We start from the raw sequence: 17,284 nt of genomic DNA, 5'->3' as shown, positions 1-17,284 counted from the left end.
GATAACAGTTGTCAGATGTCCGTCTGATACCGGCCTTCTCTCATGTCAAAAGGTACCTCACTTGATAGCACTATGAATTATTAAATTGCTGTAAATATTCATTATGTCAATATTAAGGCATTGACTTCAGCTACAGTTTCAGAGCTTTCCAGGTGTGATGCCAATGGATTTGCTGGTCTTCCGCGGAAAAAAGGAAAAAAAAAAGTCATCATTGTCCCGTTGCATGGAAGACCTAATTTGATCTTCAGCTCACACCTGCTGCTGTGTCTTTGTATCATTTCATGTTTTTGGTACTTACATTTGCCAGATGTACATATTTTTCTTTTTTTGTACTCGCATGTTTTGATCCCTGATAAATAAAAAGAGAAGTGTTACCAGCTCTGATTGTAATGACACGGCGTGCTCGTACACTGTTCACACAACCTTTTTATTTTTTAACAAAATAAATATTTACAATATGATCTGGAACACCTAAAAGTAGCACGGCACTGTACAGTGAAGTCGAGATTTCAAACCCAGCTGCATCAAACATACAGTCAGTGTGAAACGGCTTGAGAATCATGTGCAAAATGATCAGTACTTTCACAGGAAATGTTCAGAGTAACAGCGTCTTCTGACAGGAAATGTTAAATATACAAAATATCTACTCCGGTTCACTTGTGTTCAACTCGGGTTTGGGTTATTTCTGTTTTTCAGAGCTCAGTAGAAAACCTGCATGCTGTTTAAAATTACGAGTGAGGTGTTTAAACACACTTTGGGCTTAAACGGACTGAAAGATAGGAAACCTCTCCATGATGTCGTGAAGTCTATGGAGATGCATTTGGGCACTTAAATCTATGCATGTTAATGTTGTGCATTCTCAGACGTTTCACCTGATTAGCACAAACAACAGAGCAAGATGAAATAAAGTAGGATGACCACGACTCCAAAGTCAATAGGTGGCTTTCATGGCAGTGAATTTAAAAGTCAATCAGGTCACAGCTTAAGAAGTCCAGAGAGTCGGCATCACCCCCGTGAAGCGGCTTCACGTTTACCCCCACTGGCTGCCGTGCTCCTTCCCTGTGTATTGCTCCTGCAGGATGCTGTAGGGCCCATTGAAGTACCCGGAGGAAGATGGACCCAGGCCTCCCAGCTGCCGGATGGACTTGCACATGGGGCAGGGGTAGTCCGACAGACCCTCGATGTCCTCGAAGGCCAGGTTGACGATCTGATCGCAGCAGGGATCGCAGTAAAGATGCCCGCAGGAGAGGCGCTTGAGGCGGGCCTCGTAGGAGATGCAACACTGACAGTGCGGCAGGTCGGGGCCCAGCGACAGGGAGCCGGTCAGGGAGCTGCTCTCCAGACTGCCGGCCTGGCTGGAGCTCAACTTAGTGGGAGACCTGAGAGGGAGAGGGAACAGGACGTGAAGACAGCCTGAAAACTACACATTGCATCAAGCTGTTCAAAATAAAACATGATTGTTTAAATCGCAGGTGTAGATTTCAGAGGGATGAGATTTAGACCCCACGTTTGTCCCCTCAGAATAAAAAACACAAAGGCTGCAAAGACCTTACTTAGCAATTCCCCAAATATGGAGGTTTCCTAACTGGTGCTTGATTTGGTGCTTTTCTTTGGACAACAATTCCCCCATATACTGGTAAAAAAATAAAGTTACAAAATTTGTTTGAAATTAAGGAAAGTAAGCTTTGATTCTCCTGGGGGAGGACATCCCATCTATTATATTTAATACTATTATACTGAACAACAAAGTGGCTTAAATTCTGTGCTTTTTCAAGCCAAAGAACTAATATTTGCTGGTTCCAGCTTCTCAAATGGAGCCTGTCTAATTATGTGTTTTTCTTGAGATAAATAAAGAAATTTCCATCATAAATGCAAAAAAATGTTCCCGTTTTATGATTCCCATTTCTAATATTAGCTTTGTTTGCAGGGTAGAATGAAACATTTGAAGAAGTGACTGAGGATTGCGCTGGTTTCTGAGTTATGTTAATTCATTTTATAGAAATAATAAATCATTAAATACAATGCAACCCTAATACAATAAATGCATGTAAATTCACAAAGCAATGTGTCATTTTCATGGATCTTCAATGGCTCTTTACTAGTAAAAATCTGATCTCCAACTCAGAATTTTTTTTCCAAATTTGCAATGAATCCATCACTTATACAGAGCAAACCAAATAAAACAAGCATATATATACACACACATACCAGAAATACTGAAAAACTACGACATAAAAACATTTTAATGAAATATATATAATGTAAAGCCAGGTTGTTTTCCTTTGATTCACACACAACATCATCTCGTTGACCATCTTAATAGAAGGATTCATGTTGAAATAACAAACACGACAACCAATCAAGTTTTTATGAAAGATAAGAGCTGTAGATATAAGTAAATGGTGCTTTGGTGACAAACCTAATTTCTTTGGGACTTGGCAAAACAAAAACAGGACAAATAAGTAGATATTTTGGCTGCTGGTTTATTTAAACCAAGACATTCTGGGGGTGACAACTATTACCAGTCAAAGCCATGAAAACAGGACAGGCAGGTGTGATGGGATCAGGTTTTTCTGGTGCACGCTGAACACAGATGGTGTTGCTTTGCACACATTTGTTCCTTGGAAAAAACAGTAACTGGTAAAACAAGACTTGGTCACAGTTAGGGTGGAGTTAGAGGACTGTGCAAGAACTTCAGTGTGTGCTGATACAACTGTGTCTGAGCCTCATTCCCAGCCTGAGTGGACAGCTACCTGTTAACCTCAGGTTCTCAGATTAGGACTTCTTCTCACTGCAGAGTGTGGAAATGCAAGCAGAAAAACAGGGTTTCATTTGAAATGTCGCTGGCAGGATTTCCGAGTTGTGTAACATGAACTGGCTTTCAGGAGGCAAAGCTGGAGCGATTCTGGAAACCTGTTGTCATAACAACTGTGAAGGACGGTATATAAAAACCCCACTCTGATGTGATTTATCATCACAGCCTGATTTTAAAACGCCCTCTATGAGAAAACATTGTGCACCAGTGTCCCTGTGTAGGGAGTATTACACGATCAAGGATTAGACAGAGTGCTGAAATTCAGATTGAATAAGCGGACAGATTCGACTCAAACATCGGGCTGTGTTGCAAAAGCACGTCATAAAACCCCGAAACACGAACAGCGAGTGCGGCATTCTGTGGATTTGAGGCTGTGTCCTGTAAACCTGATGAAATTCAGGCTGATCAATCACCGCTCACCTTGACGACGCTGAATCTTTGAAGCAGTCGAAGCTGAAGGCTGCAAGGATCCTCCAGAGCAGATCCATGCCGGTTCCTCTCATGGTAAAATCCAAATTTCATCGACCTGCTTTCTGCCCAGCGTCATGTTTTTCCTTAAAAGCGGAGTCTCTTTAAATTGAGATAGAAACAGTCTTGCGCCACCCCCTTCTCCCTCCACGCGATTTTACACAGACGAATGAAAACGAGGCGCGTTCGTCCTCATCACCATTATCATCATCATCATGGCCATCCGCGGGCGTCTGAAAGGACGTAAACAACGCGCAGCTTTCATTCCAAGCTGCTGTGCGCGCTGCTTTCTGCTCTCGCCTCTCCTCCTCCTCCGCAGAAAGAAAGAGGTGCTTCATTTGCATCAATCAGAGACACACACGCGCGCCTGACCCGATCTCACCAATGAGCTCAAAGTGGAGCAGGACACTGAAATGGCCTCAAAATACCTCGGGCTATAAAACAAACGGGTAATCTGCCACTTGCTGCTAAATCTGAACAAAACACATTCTCAGATTAAATCTGCAAACAGCCCCACGTGCCTGCAAGTGCTGCGTTTATTATGTTTATTATGCATTATAAAAATGTTTATAAATTTTTGTCCGTATTGAGCTTGTTGTGCAGTACATTAAAAATGTGCACATTCACAGGAACAGTGTATTTGAAAGCTTCAAATAATTTTTACCTGTTAACTCAGATATTTTATCCATTTATCTTAAACAAAAGATCACATCTGCAGTTCTTATTAAAAAATAGGTTTTTCTTTGAATTTAGCATTTTATTTAGTGGTGCAATGACACTGCCGCTTTAGTTCATGTAGGTATTCATTGTTTGGGTTCTTTTAGACATTTTCAGCAGGTTTTTGCATTTTTTCAGATTTCTTAACAATGAATACCATCTCCCTTTTCCAGAAATACTCCAGCAGTTATTTCACTTAAACAAATCTATATTTTAACTGTAATGTTTTGCAGGATTTGGCCACCAGATGGCGACAAATATTTATTCTTAACCTATATGAGTCATACTTTAGTTACTGGTTGTTTCATATTTCATATTTGAGGCAGGCTTGGGGGGAGAACCTCTCCAGGATGCGACAAAGACAGAACATGAAGCGGAGGTCTATAAAAACCTATATACTTCCTTTTCAATATTACAACACATGCATTAAAATAAAATCACGACTGAGCTGTGGTTTCACTTGAAACGTTTGCTGGTTGCAGATTCTGAAATAAAAAGGAATTATTTAAGAAAACAGGTGCCTGAATTTATTTTGTCTTTACACAAATAAAAACATCTCCCTCAGAAACTGATGCCGAGTTGCAAGTTGGTGCAGGCTCAGAAAATTAAGAGTCTGGTGATTAACATTTCCTTCTCAGAGCCACCAAATAATTTTGCTCATAGATTTAAATGTATCAGTTTTCAGGCAAAAATATAAAATAATCAAATAACAATTGCCCCGCTTACTTTTAACTAGAGCACCACACTTGTTCTCTATTTCTACTAAAAGAAAGAAAACCCTTAAATTCTTTGTGACAGTTTGAGTGATTCTGTGGTTAATGAAGGGTTTCAAAAATAGACACAAGGTCCAATATATTCACACAGATGAGGGCTGCAGTCTTACCCAGGCCGCTCATCATAAGTCCCAGTGCAAGCTTGCATAAAGTCTGTGTTTCCTCCTGGAGTGATTCATACAGCTTTTAGTGTAATGAATTGCAGATAAGTGCTGCCAGAAGCACAACATTAAACTGGCCCTGACTGAGTTACTGTGTGCAGGAAATTTGATCCTGTTCAGTAATTAAATCGCACATGAACTGGCATTTTGTTACAGCAGGCAAAGAAGATTCATCAGCTGCAGACAGACACGGACATGCACATGCTCTAGAGCTGCAGCCATCTGCCTTGACTGGTTTGTTCTGTATAAGTGATGGATTCATTGCAAAAAATGGGGGAGAAGACAAAAGAGCAATTTGAGCTTTGGTTCAAAGGCTGGCCTTCATGTTTGAGTATCCACCATTGTGACAGTATGGTCAAGTTCCCTGATGTTTGTGTTCCCTGTCTCTGACTGCGTGTTAGTTTTTCTAATATATGTCCAATTCTGTTTCTTTTTTCTACCTTTTCTCTCCTTCCGATTGTCTGCCCCTCTGTGTATGTGTAGTCCTGTCTTTCCCTCTGTGTGTCCTCCTTCCGTCTGTTGTCTGTGTCCCACATTTCATCGCCTGCGCCACCTTCTTGGCTTTTTTTGTTACTTTGTTTGGACTGTGATGATCGACTTTGTTAATAAAGCTCGTCTTTTATTTTGTCAGTCTGTAATCATTTCTGTCCAACACAATTATTAGGAGAACCTGGTAAATTTCCTAAAGGCTCCCTGAGAGCTCCATTTTCTCATAGATGCGCTTCTCTTCATTGCCTTCATATTATATTCAGAAGTGCAGTCTGCAGGCTTAACTGTGACTTCTAGAGTTTCCCAAAGCTGAATGGGAGGCAGAGCCTTCAGCCACCAGGTTGCTGAGAAACCAGCTTCCAGTCTGGATTCAGGAGAGAGAGAGAAACCCTCTCTAAGACCAGGAGATTAAGTACCTCCTAGCTCCTTAAAATCTCACTGACCTCAAGGGAAGGCAGGTAGGAGAATTCATAAGGATTTAGGAAAGACATAAAACGGTGCACTGAGAAACCGGACAACATTATGCTACGCTCCCTAACACCATGATGCCAGATGTGTACTGTTTTGAAACTACACTGTGCAGAAAATGGGCTACAAAATGCCCATTTTACTCACTGCAATGTCCTCTTAAGATATGAAAATACATCTTTTAACCTAAAAAGCTGCTGGATTTTGTAAAAGCGCACAGTGTCACTGAAAGTTGAGCACAGACGTATTTCTGTGGCCGGTCTTATGTCCTATGAAAGAGGAGAATATTTAAACGAATCTTCTTGTGGTGCAAATTTTTGTTTGCACCACAAGAAGCACATCTGAAGCCTGACGTTGTTGTGATAATGACTTCTAGGGTTGTTTATCATTTGCCAAGGTGAGAACATCTTATGAGTAATGAGTGTGTAATTGTCACTTTTGGATGGGTGATTCATGGATTTGAGTGCAGTGTTAAAACTTTGGCACTGTCCTAAAACTCTTCCTCTCTCAGTTCTCATGCTGAGGGTTTACAGCCAAGGACCACTGAGTTCTGTTCCTCTGTTGTACTTTTGATTTCTCTCTAATCCTTCCTCTCATTGATCTGGGCTGCTTCGCTGTTTTTAGAGAGAAAAACATTCCTAAAACCTGAGCTTACACTGGATTATTTTGTTTAGTAGGCCTACATCAGTCTCTTCCTCATCAGGTCTGATGGTGTTTGAGCCTCTAATTTGTTCTGCTTTTAGCAGAATGCTGGTTATTACTGAAGTGGACTTGCGGGGTCTTTGTATATCAAGTAGTAGTGCACTGTTACTAGATCACCCTGCGACTGCAGCATCACAATAATTTACACTGCTTGGTAAATCTGTCCCATATCTGCTGGATAGTAAGCCAGTGCAACTTTTCCTTCTCATTGTTTGTGATTTCTGTCCAAAATACCACCTATCCCACCATCCATCTCTTATCCCAGGTAACCTTAAAGGTTGCCGTACAACAAGGGACCTTAATAATTCAAACCAAATTATACAGAACCTTGAATTCACTTTGATATCAGTTAATAGTTCACTAGATTTAGAGAGCTGATATAAATCTACATTGTTCATTCAGCCACATTCAGAGTTTGTTCTTGAAATTTACAAATATTTTAGCAGCTTTAGGGATGAAATTAAAAATTCAATTATTATTTTATTTTTTTTTTTTTATTGAGCAAAAAAAAATTTCAATTATAATTAACATTTACGTGATGAGCGCCACTTTGTCAGCGTTCACTGTTTTCACAAATGGTTGGATGGGCCGTCACTATGAATTATGGGATGGCATTTGCTCCTCATAAAGGACGATCCCAGTGTATCCTCTGCTAAAGAAGGTATAAAAGGAAGCACTGAAGAATAAAGTCAGGTGAGCTGCTACAGGCTCTCAGACAGCTAGGGGACTTCCCATGATGCACTTAGCACTTCTCGTCCACTCCCATTCGTTCACACTGCATGTGTTCAGAGGCCAGTACCGTGTGTCATTAACTTTTGCCTTCTCTCTCGTGCAGTTGTTAGTTTGTCCTGTTTGCTGTTGATGGTCTCTTTGCTCCTCTTTTCCTCTCTCTCTTCTTCCTCATTACCCAGCCTGTCGTGGCAGATGGCTGCTCCTCCCTGAGCCTAATTCTGCCAGAGGTTTTTTTTTGAGGGACCTCTCCTTGTACAAAGTGCTGTTCATAAGTGATAATAAGATGGGATTCTTTTTCTAATATTGTAAGGCTTCGCACAGTTTCATCACCCTCTACTATCAGCATTAGCAGGACAGAGGGAGGAGGGACTGGTGCTGGCAGATAGCAGCTCTTTATTCCAATCTGATCAATAGATGACCCAAACAGACAACAGCAGCTGAAAGCCTGAAGCCAAATGAAAGGCCACATCTGATCTGAATGCTCCTGATGACAATCAGACCACAGCTGCAGCGTCAGTGAAAATCTGACAGGAAGTCAGAAGCACTGAAGGCACAGTGGGGGTGTTACGCACAGAGAGAGCAGGCATGATTTTAGACCAATCAGAGTCAAGGTGATAGTATCCTAAGCTGGGGTGTTTCCAGGATTTTTTAAAAATGGGGTGGTACAAGAACATTCCAAGAACCAGTCGGGAGGGGGGTCATGGGAAATTCTATCAGAAATAAACACCATATCAAACGGACCATAATTCATTAGGTGTGCTTCATTAGTTACACCTGTTCAACGGCTCATTAATGCAAATATATGATCAGTCAATCACATGGTTGTAATGCAATAGATGCATTCAAGTAGAATGGTTAAGATGACACATTAAAGTTCAAGCTGAGCATCAGAATGAGAAAGAAAAGTGATTTCAGTGACTTTTAAGGTAGCATGTTTACTGGTCTGGTGTGCGTGGATTTTCCCACACATACATCTCTAGTTTACAGCGTGTCAGTCCTTTGGGTGTAAATGCCAGATGTCAGAGAAGAACAGCCAAATCAGGGTATGCAGAAGAGCATCTAGCACCTTGAAGCAGAAGAACTACAGCAGCAGAAAACCACACACACGACAAGAGAGACAACCATTCACAACTGTGGCCGATTTAGAATCACCAGTTAACCTACAGTAACATGGCTTTGGACTGCTGGAGTGTCCGGAGAGAACCCACAGCCAGGCACACTGAGAATATTTAAACTCCACACAGTAAGGACCCGGCTGCCAATAAATAACATAAAAACACTAATATAAAAATATACTATCTCCAGTAATAACCTGATTTTTTTACAGCTACAAATGTGCAGTATATTAATGTGTGCTAGAAAGCGGTGAAATGGTTATATGATAAATTAAAATTAGGATTTTTCTTTAACACCTCTGCTTTTCCTGCGTTGAACGGTCTGCAGTTTCCAAAACTGGGATTCTGAATTCCTTTGAGATTCCTTGTAAAAATGTATCACATCCTCACAATATTAAAACCAAAAGGTTTCCTATAGACGCATCCTTGTCATCACCCACACTTTTTTAACACAGCCAATTACAGGCACGAGCCCGAACACGTGCAAGGAGAGGCTCGTCTTGCACACTTCATTGCACCAACCATTTGGGGCATATGGACCAAATGACAGTCTGAGCGAGCTCCACTGATCACGAGCGACAAGAGCGCGTTTTCTACCTGAATGTGCGCGTCCAGAGTGACTTCACAGTATTCAAACTCACCAACGGTTGAATCACAGGGCAGAAAAATGAATCACCTTCACTTCACTTCCTCATGTACAAACCAGCGACCCCCCTCTGGTTCGTCAGAGGAATGGTGCCTGCTGTAAGAGAGATGGGAGCACAGGAGGGGGAGGAAGCAGAGGGGGCGGTGTCTCCATCTAAGAAGGATGCTGTGTAGTAAGTGAAGGGGCTGGAGGAGGGGAGGAGGAGAGTGCAGCTCTTTGCTACTACGTCAGCGTACATCACAGGATCGCACAGGACCTTTTTTTTGCTTCCAATAGTCGGGGTGACTTCCCTGCGCTGAAAATCCCGGTCACCCTAAAACCTCCCAGTAAGGTAAGAAAATGAATAATCTGCTCTGATCAGATCATTTTGTCTTTGCGTCACTTCTTTAATTTTCATAACTGCGTTGTTCCCAAAGGCGAATGACATTCGGGAATATCCGTGTATTTCTGAGACAAATCGAGATCTATTTTCCACTAAAACACGAGTTTATAGGCCTGCGCTGCGCAATGCGTTGACCCCTACACATGCATCCAAAGACAGTCAATATTACGCAGAGAATTAATAAGAAACATTACAGCTGGAGAGAAATTAAGGCTAATTTGGGAGTAAAAGGCGCCGTCCGCTCTTGTTCCTGCGGGCAGGTCTTGTGCGCTAAGAGCCATTCTTGTCTTCATCCGTCCCGGCGCACAGATTTCAGACATGAAGAGAAGGATAGGAGCAGATATGAGGTTATATTTTATTACCTTTGAACAGTAAAGAAGACCAGCTTCAAATCACTGCTCCAGTCTAATTAGCGGTGTTGTTGGCACCAATGCCCTTGCCCTTCCTGCCTCTCCTGTTCCGCCTTCCGCTACCACTACACGGTCACAAATGTGCCACCTTAAACCAGCTGCACTCTTCTCTCACTATTTAGAAAGTTTCCGAGCTTGAGTTACGTTTAATTTGTGCGATCAGCTCAAAGGTGCCCGTGTGGCCGGGGTTTCGTGCGCTGCGTCGTGCACCAGAATGACCTTGTAGAAACCCAGCGGGAAGAACGTGACGGAGAAAGAGTGATGAGCATTTTTTTTTCTGCTTTCCTCTGTGGTTTTGCTTTGCGGTGGTTTGTGTCAGCGGTGCTGAGAGGACTCTTCTCTGAGAGGATGCTGTTTGGTGTTCATGGCCACAAAATGCTGTAAACTGCGTTTTGAAGGCGGAATATTGCAGTTAATGGATTCGGGAAAACAAATTAGTGATTTGTTTATCGTAGATGATGCATTTTACAACTTTGCATGTGTGATGTCTTGTCCCTGCGGCAGCCATCACTGCAGCTCAGTCAGCTTCTGAGCTATTTATGCATCCAGCCTACAGGAGGGGTTGCAGATACTGTTTCAAACATACAGGGTTACTGACAGCACTTTAAAAATGTAAATATTTATCCCCCTATTTAGGCTCGAAACACAGCGCTTGTTACAGGATCTATAATTTGGCTTTCATGTATCTGACATCCAATGACGACCAGTTTATTCTTCAGGAAATGTATCTTCTGTGTGCAGTTTTCATCCAGTGCAGCTTGTTCTGCATGCAGATGCTTTGGACCTGCAGGTATGGGTGTTTCCACTGAAGCACCAGGAGGGGATGAACCATGCTTACATTTCTAGGCAGAGAGGCCCAATCCAACTACTGCAGTCAAATCCAAAGTCAAATTCAATTCAGTTTTAATTATATAGCACCAAATCACAAAAACAGTCACCTCGAGGTGCTTTATATTGTAATTTTAAGACCTAGAATAATATATACTCCCTCAAACAACCTGGCTGTTGTTGCAGATATGCAACAGAAAATGATTGCTTCAAACATTATTAGATGATTTTGGTAGGCACCAGGAATCAAATACATAAGATAACACTTGCTTCCTTTATTTATGGTGTAAGATTACATTCTGACATTTTCCAAACAAAAGACTGATTAAAAAAATGTCAGAATGTAAACATTCTTAATCTCTAAATGGGTAATTTGGCTGTTTTTTGCATTTTTTAAAAGATTTGACAGAATTTATAAAAGCCTATCAAGATTTTGTATAGTTTATACACCGAAGCATCACTCAAGGCTCTATAAAAACAGGCTGAGGTGCAGGTGCAGGTGTTTGCTAAGCTTGATCCAAAGGAGCAAAGGGAGCTGCTCTGTTTGGTGTTCTCATTTTGTGCCTGCTACCCCTGCTGATTGGGCCGTGCTCCGGTGTGTCCGCTGAGATTAGCCTCGTCACAAGTTACAACTCGCCTCTCCCTGCAGCTGGGGGTGGTGGTGCCGGATATATTTGCATAATGGCTGAAAAAAATGCATTAAATAAGTAGGTATGACTGTCTGCGGCAGTGTGGAACACAACTACACACCTGTCAACTTCTCCATCCGGGTGTTGTAAAGTTCAGCAATTAGCACAGCTGTTCCACCACTTCAGTGAAACGCTTCATGGCTTCTCCAGACCGATCAGCTCTTGGCTCGTGATGCTGCTGCTGCTGAGACACTACTCCCTGCTGAAGATTTACTGCAAGGGTGAAAGATAATCGATGGCCTTTTCCCTCATCTCCACATGGTGGTGGGGGGAGTTCAAGCAGCAATTAATGTCAAGCACATAACTCTCCATTAACAACTGAAAGTGCATTTGTTTGTTATCTGCCAGAACCAATATTGTCTCTTCTGCTTTTAATTAGCCTTCAGAAGCTCTTTTATTTTTTCATTTTTGATATACAGTATGGAGTTATGTAATAAATGATTGGTGGTAATAAATCTTAGAGTAAAAGTTCCAAACCTTCCATCATAAAAATTATTTCACAGGTTGAATTTATTCATACCTGTCTCTGGAAAGACTGAGCGACTCAATAGTAATAAATCAGACTAATTATTACATGATTTTACAGACGTGACTGCATATTTTAGAATGAAATACTTCTGTCACTGAAATTCTACTAGCTTTTTCTATTACCTCAAACCTGCTGGTTTATTTCTATAAATTTCGGATAAAATATCAATTTTTAAAAGAAGCGCTCTTTTAGTCATTCCTGTGTTTTGTTCTCAGACAGAAAGGGAAGCACAGAGTAGAAATATGATATCCTTTATTGGTCTTTGTGGGAATTTAATCCATTACAATCATTAGAGGCTGTGGGAAGCCAGTGTACAGTACCCAGGGACGCCAGCGACTTGGTCAAGGTCACAATGACTGAGCATGTTTTCATTGTGGCAGAAACCAGAAGTGCTGGAGGAAACACACAAAAGCACAGCGAGTAGTGGAGATAAACCTGTGTTCTTTATAATCCCAGCAGGGGGGCGAGTCATCATGTTGTATAGAAATTTACAGGAAAATGGGTCTCAGTTCCCTTATGTTCTGACCTCCACATACAGTAAGGGATCTGCAAAATAATAAAGAAAGACCAGAAAGATTAGAGGATAAGAGAGGGAATCCTCATTAGCTAATGACTTTTCAGTTTCAAGTCTAGTTTCAAAACAGCAACATGGCAATGGGGAAAGCCATCAGCTCGAGGATTCACAGGGCTTCACCAACCAATAAGAGACGTCGTGGTGACTACATGCGTCTGTTATAAACGGTCTCTGGTTTGATCCCAGGATCGTGTCCTTTGAGGCAACAGTGCTGATCCTCATAAACACAGCCTGGTATTATTACCTTGTGAGTGCGGATTAAGCAGATATACTGAGAATTAGCAAGCTTTACCGGTGCTGCGTATATTTTGAAGCAATAAAAATAATCCTGGAGGAAATTCTCAGCTAACTAATCATCTTCTGCCTCCAGGTAAATATATAGTTATCGTTATGTACCAGTACTGACCATAACTGTAATAATTAAAAAAATAACTTTTGGTTCCTCACAAAATATTGATATGAATATTTTTTGTTTCTTCATTTAGTTTTGATTTCTTTGCCTTTGTATCACTGAAAGTGTTAGTTCAGATCTTCATCTTTTCCACTATCCCTGTAATATTTGACTTATTGGAATACATGGAAGGATTATGAAGCAGATTATGAAGAAACCATGGACGCTGTAATTTAGCACCTCTTCTTCTTTCCTCTTGCTACTATAAATACTGTGTCCAGTAGAATAAAACATGCTCAGTTATGAGATGAAACTGTTTGCTGCTCCAGTTTTACACAAATACCTTTCATGTGCAGGGACCCAAGAGCAAAGCTTGTAGTGGCAACGATCTAATTCACACAAGCATGAAAAAACATTGCACCCATTGTTCACTGGGAGAGAAGAGCTACAGCAGAGTATCTGCAAAGTACACTGCTAATGATATCTACATGCTGAGTTTGGCCTACAGCAGCTTTATAGCCTCCTTGTGTAATCCCTGCAGCATATTCTTGGGTGTTGGGAAGACTTTAGCTCCAGCCACGGTACGGCATCCTGCTGGAGCAGAACTCCCCAATACACACCTTCACAAGGATGATGCAGAGTTCTTGTCACTGGATTCTAAAGCGTAAGCATGCAAACGTCTAGACCCCAGGGGCCACGGACTCCAGAGGTGTCATTTTTCTTCTTTCTAAGATCGTCACTGATGTAATGATCATTTAACAAATATTCTCTTTTGAAGGTCACTTGCTATTACGACATGTGCTTTTGGTTGTCATGGTTGCATCCTGTTCCCAAATATTTACTTTTCTGTGACCTCTGATTATACCTTCATACTTACTTCTTTATAACTGCTTGTTCTCACACTGCCTTCCAGCCTAAATTATCTTCAGCACAGCCACATGTTCCCCAGCTATAGGGCTGGATATTATGACCCTTATTTAAATAGCATTGGGTAAATGAAACCTTAGGAACCCCAACTTTTTACTACCCCCTTGCAGAGCTTCCTAAGTGATGGTGTAACGTTGAGTGCACTCAGTTTTCATTCACCTGTTCCAAGGATGTTTTCTTCCTTCTTGAAAAGAATTCCATCTTAGCATATTTTATCATTTCAATTTCTTCAAGACTCTGCTCAGAGGCTCATCATGGTCATATTGTGAAACAACCCCCCCACCCCACCTCACCCCACGGACAGTGGCTCTTCCAGTTCCTCTTGGTATGATGCAGTGGGACTCAAACCTTCCAAAACCTCATCTTTGGATATTTTCCAAGATGTTTTTTGGCAAATGTGAGACAAGCCTTTGTGTTTTTTTTGGTCAGTAGTGGTTTTCTTCTTGAACTCTTCCATGGAGGTCATTTTTGCCCGGTCTCTTTCTTATGTTGAATAATGAGCTCTGACCTTAACTGAGACATGTGAAGTCTGTGGTTCTTTTTTGACCTCTTGGATGAGTCGTCGCTGCAGTCCTCGGTCACTCCTCAGAAGCTTCACCACTGTTCTAAGTTTTCTTAGCTTGTGTGTAATGGCTCTCACCCTGGTTAAGTGGAGTCCCAAAGCCTCAGAAATGGCTCTGTTACCTTTCCCCGACTGATAGATTTCAGCGGCTTTGTTTCTCAAGTGTTTCTTTAGATTGTGGCACGGTGTGTCGCTGTTTGAGATATTTTAGCCTGCTTTACTTTATCAGACAGGTTCTAGTTAAGTGATTTCTCAAGTGATTCCAACAGGTCTGCCAGTAATCAGGCCCGAGTGTGTTTATGGAAACTGAACAAAAAAATGTGGTCAATCACAGTTAATTCACCATTTAACAAGAGGTGCAATTACTTTTTCACACAGGACCAGGTAGGTTTGGCTACTCAGGTTATCTTTGTCTAATATTAAAATTTGTTTGAAACATGTGAGTGTGACAAATATGCAAAACACTGGGAAATCAGGAAGGAGGCAAACACTTTTTCACACCACTGCATCAAATCAATGACTGTGATATTTGCACCTCCAGTGCAGTTTTCATCCCTCCTTGCACCACTTACAATCACGCTGGCAAGTGGGGCATTTAATGTGCAGTAGGTCTCTTATTTTGAAAACCGAGCAGGTTCTTTATTCTGTTTCCTGTCCTTTTCATCTGCTCTGTGTAGCTGGATGTGATTGTGATGTGTCTGACTGAGTTGCACCAGCTGTATATCCAGGATTAAATATCTCAGTTATTATCCACAGAGGATAAATCTCACAACTTTCCACCCAGCACTTTATAAATAAGTCCAATAAGTGAACATATCATTCGTTCTTCAAGGCCATGAAGTTAAACTCTACCACATTTCACTTTATCCCCCCAAATCAGGGGGTGCTGATACTCCTCTACTCATCCAACTGGAAGATCTTATATAGAGTACATCTGTAACCCACGCTCACCCCAGCTTGCACTTCCGTGCAGTATGTGTCTGAATCCCGCTTGTGTTTATTGTGATAATAGCGGCTCTGTTCTGTTCTGTGCTGCTTTCCCTGCATCAGAGTTTCCACATATGGAAAGTCGTTGAGGTTTGAAAGCAGACACATGCTGACAGATATACTGCAGATGGAAATCTGCTTTTGACTCTGGCAGTATAATACTGCAGTGTGTCTTTGTACCCCCCCACCGAGCTGTCGTTATGGTTGTAGACTTCTAGCTTATCGTGTCATTAATGCTTAATTCGCTGTAACTGACACATATTTGTAATTTGTCAGTTTCTAACAAACACACATTCAGCTGCACTGAAACTGCAGTGGACTTGTGGAGACGGTGCACCAGCGCTGAATACTAATGAACTAAAATGACATTAAAGTGAGCCGCTGTAATATGTTCATGTTGTCCACACAGCTTTTTCAGGAATTGAGCTGAACCTCTGCAGCTGCCCTGGGTCTGACTCCTCTTCAGTCCATTTTGCAGCTTGGAAAGCCAAAATGGATGCAGAGAGCCGACGTCACAGTGTTTGACACGGTGTTGCTAGCCACTTTGGTGCCACCAGGGTGACGGTGCACACTGAGCAGGGAGCAGTGATGTGAGTCATGTTAGTTGGGCTGCAGATTCTCCCAGAGGGGAATTGTGCATGCACAACCTAGCTTTGGGATGGGGGTGCAATCTAGTCAGTCTATACCAACCAAACATCGCACCCTCCTCTTATGGCTTTACCCTGGATGGGCCCGAGGCCATGCAGGAACATGGTGCAGCTGAATAGCTGTCACTTCCTGTGTGACCCTGTGCAGATGTCTCAGTGCGGCTGGTGCGGATGAAAAAGCAGGAACTGGACAGAGATGGTGAGAAGTGGTTTATCGCACCAATACATCACTCCTGAGGGACGAGCCGAATCAGGCACCTCTGTCCTTGTGGCCAGAAAACAAGACATGAATAATTGATGGAATATTCACATGGTCTCAGCTGGAGTTCCCTGGATGCTTAGACCAGGCTAGCTGATAGAAAAATGATGAATGAGGAAGGATGAAAAATGCTGGGTGAAGCTGCCTGAGGAAGATTGGCTGGAGCAGGCTGATGAGTAAAAGCCAGTGTGTTTGTGTGCAACACCTTCAAAACAATGCAGATTGTTCCAGCTCACCCTGCTTAAGACTACAGGGCATTTCAGTGACTTTTACAAGCAGGGGACAAAAACACATACATGAGGATTATTATTAGTGGCAGATATTAATGTTGATGATATCAGACCCGTAGAATGAATAAAAAATTAGCCAATATAAATCACTTTAAACAAAAAACGAGTCAGTTTAATGAGGAGCTTTATATCATTTGTAGTAAGATCTTATTTATGAGTGATGATTAAATGGAGTTGGTGGGTCAGGGCAGTTACAGTTGTCATTATCTCTGGGTAACTGTACCAATACAGCTTACAGATTTAACACATTATTGTTCTGGGAAAAGTGTTTTACCTTTAAGGCAAGCTTCTTTATTTAAATCTAGACGATTCAGATTAAGCAGCAACCTTTGATGCTGAAAAAAAAGTGACAGCTCTTAAAAATGGCAGCTCATCAAAAGTGTGCCAGTTTGCAGGTTGATTGGCTAATTGGACTCAGGTGAGACACATTCAAACAGGGGAAACTCGTAACTGCGGGGCAGGTGATTACAAGGAGGAAAAACAGACAAAGCAAAGCAAACAGAGACACAGAAAGAGAGCTGGTGCCAAAACGGAAACAGGAAGTATGGTGAATATCAGAGACACAGACAAAGAAACACAAGCGACATGGACAAGGTGAACAATGGGGAAACACAATAAAAACAAAATAACTTGGATAAAAAGGCAACATTAGACTATCAGCGCCATCCCCACTTATTTTTCCCATAAACTGTCTTTAGATTTTCATAACTGCTCTGTTTGTAC

The 17,284-nt window shown here is 41.8% G+C and overlaps 1 protein-coding gene across 1 annotated transcript in view; it reads left to right on the top strand.

Moving 5' to 3' along the window:
- Positions 1 to 8,975: 8,975 nt before the first annotated feature.
- Positions 8,976 to 17,284, top strand: part of sv2a (synaptic vesicle glycoprotein 2A) — a 47,645-nt gene continuing 39,336 nt past the window's right edge. Inside the window, exon 1 of the mRNA XM_005923683.3 lies at positions 8,976 to 9,417. The gene's annotated coding sequence lies outside the window, so the exon portion shown is untranslated. The remainder of the gene's footprint in view (positions 9,418 to 17,284) is intronic.

The sequence above is a fragment of the Haplochromis burtoni genome, unplaced genomic scaffold, assembly GCF_018398535.1.
Source record: "Haplochromis burtoni strain Fernald_Lab_line unplaced genomic scaffold, NCSU_Asbu1 Contig_64, whole genome shotgun sequence".
Taxonomy (NCBI): domain Eukaryota; kingdom Metazoa; phylum Chordata; class Actinopteri; order Cichliformes; family Cichlidae; genus Haplochromis; species Haplochromis burtoni.
This window is presented reverse-complemented; position numbering and strand designations above follow the sequence as displayed.